This window comes from Alosa alosa, chromosome 4 (assembly GCF_017589495.1).
Source record: "Alosa alosa isolate M-15738 ecotype Scorff River chromosome 4, AALO_Geno_1.1, whole genome shotgun sequence".
NCBI lineage: Eukaryota > Metazoa > Chordata > Actinopteri > Clupeiformes > Clupeidae > Alosa > Alosa alosa.
The window spans coordinates 3,981,877-3,984,376 of NC_063192.1; the positions used below are offsets into that span (position 1 = coordinate 3,981,877).

The following is a 2,500-nucleotide window of genomic DNA, read 5'->3' on the forward strand; positions in this document are numbered from 1 at the left end:
AAGTTGTGCAAACAAATGCTTACTTTGTGTAGTACACTTACACTAAGGAGAATTCCTATTTAACCTAACCTGGTCATTACAAGTAAAGTATATTGTGTAAACACAAGGTGTGCTAACTGATGTTACATTCTGCACTTCCAGAATGCCACTGCCCTGGCCCACATATTTGTAAAGATATCACATATTAATCATTACTGAAATTCAATCTTAAATTACAAGTGACAGTGACAAATATACAAATATATGTTGGTGTGTAATTTATGTGGATGACTATCCAAAACACTCTAATGCTGTGGGTAGAACTTCAGCAACATGTTACATTGGTATTTTGTTTTACTACACTCTGAAAGTACTGCACAATGAAGGGGAGACCTCACTATGTACCACCAATATGTGGCACACACCTGGGTTTGTCCAGCGGTTCAGGGAACCCCCTAATCTTTGATGTCCACAGTTAGTCAGGACTTTGTTTTACCACTTCATTCAAAGGCCTGATTTTGGCATTTCAGTGTATCCATGATGTTGTAAAGAGTGCATGTAATGGACAGCCACTAACACCACCATGTCTAATAGCAACATAAGTTTGCAAGGAGAGCACCCATAAAAATCCTAATCAAGCTCACATTTAGCCTCAGTAACTTAGCAGAGACAGGGTACCTGTATGTATGGTTTCCAGCTACAGATCTGTGTCTGTCTATAACTGTCAGCACTAGTTCTACTCACAGGTTTGGTCTGTTTTGGATAATCATTGATGGGGTGATGTATCAATATAAATCACATATCAATTACACAACAACACAATATATAGCCTTTAGTGTCACTGTCACTTTGTTATTGTAACTTAAGATTGAATTTCAGGAAAGATTAATATGTGATCCCTTAAACAATATGTAGGCCGGGTCTGTGGTATTCTGGAAATGCATTTTTGTCATATCAGTTAGCTGAACTGTGACATTAGTTAACACAACTTCAATACACCTTTTGTGTTAAATAAACATACAGTATACTTTACTTGTAATTGTAATGACCAAGTTAGTTGAAATAGCAATTCTGTGTACTGTACTGTAAGTGCACTACACTAAGTGAGCATTCGTTTGCACAACTTGACATTACAGACAAATCTGGAATGGGAATTGCATAGACAATCAGTTTGCATGCTTTTCTTAACAGGTTAACTAAGATTATAAACTAATTTTACAGTGTAGCACAAACTTCAGCAATTCGAGTATAGTTTACTTGACTGTTTACTTTTCTACCTCAAAATGAAGTAACACTCATTTTACGCAAGTAATCTCAACAAAAGACAAAACCTGAATTCTACTTACTATAACATTTTAAGTAAGTAAAACTATTATGTGTGGAAATATAATTTGTTACTGTTTTAGCTACAAGTTGTGTGTTTAATGCTATCATATCTGACATATACTGTGAGGGTTCATTGTAAACACTACCCTTAAATTATGTATATGAATTTCTTCAATTTCATTGAATTTCAATTCTACTTCCTTTAATTCAAATTCAATTGTAATTCTACATCCTGTTTTTGACCTTAATTCAAATTCAATTCAAATTCAAGAATTGAATTGGAATTTAGGAGTCATTCTCAATTAAATTCTGAATAGTGCACAAGCCTGCTCTGTATACATTCTCACACACACTCATTCGCCCACATTTCAACCTCCGTTATAAACACACGCACACACACACACACTAACACACACACACACACACACACACACACACACACACACACACACACACACACACACACACACACAGTATTGTAGATTGCCTGCAGAGGGAAATACAGTATCTAAACTCAGGGCCAGATGTACTAATGCTTTTGCAAAAAGCAAAATAAAATATAAAATAATATTTTTTTAAAACCTTTATTTTACCAGGAAATGCTAACATATATTCTAAGAATATGTATATTCATATTAAATGTAAATTTAAATAGTAAAGTTATTGTGTGATTATTGTGTGAACGTCACAGCTAGGCTGTGACGTTCAAGTGCAGTGCCGCTAAGCGCTAACGGTTAGAAGAACTGGTTAGAACCACAACATGGATCGGTGGATGGCAACAGGTTCTCTGAAGAGAAAAGAGGCAGATGTTAACTTTAGTTCTACTAATAATGAGGAGATTGACAGTGAGTCGGGCCAGATTCCTCATAAAGGTACAAAAAAAGGAGAGTGAAAAGAAAACTTATTCTCTTTCTCTGTCTCTCTCTCCCCCTTCTCTCTCTCTCTCTCGCTCTCAGACAGACAGATGTTCTTATTACTGTAACGTTATACATTTAATAATATATTGTTAAGAAAATACGTTGTTGAAATGAACTTGATTGTGCCATCGGGCGCTTGAGTAAATAAATAAATTAAATACGTGGCAGCCGTTGTGTGCAGTAAACTTTCTTTTAACAAGCCTGTTGTATCCGCCCTTTTACGAGTAGCCTATGTGTCAATTAATATTAATTTCTATACAAACCAAGACGGCGGATTC

At 35.5% G+C, this 2,500-nt stretch overlaps 1 protein-coding gene across 1 annotated transcript in view; it reads left to right on the plus strand.

The window, feature by feature from the left end:
- Positions 1–2,500, plus strand: part of LOC125292965 (forkhead-associated domain-containing protein 1-like) — a 47,628-nt gene that overhangs the window by 35,704 nt on the left and 9,424 nt on the right. The gene's annotated exons all lie outside the window — the stretch shown is intronic.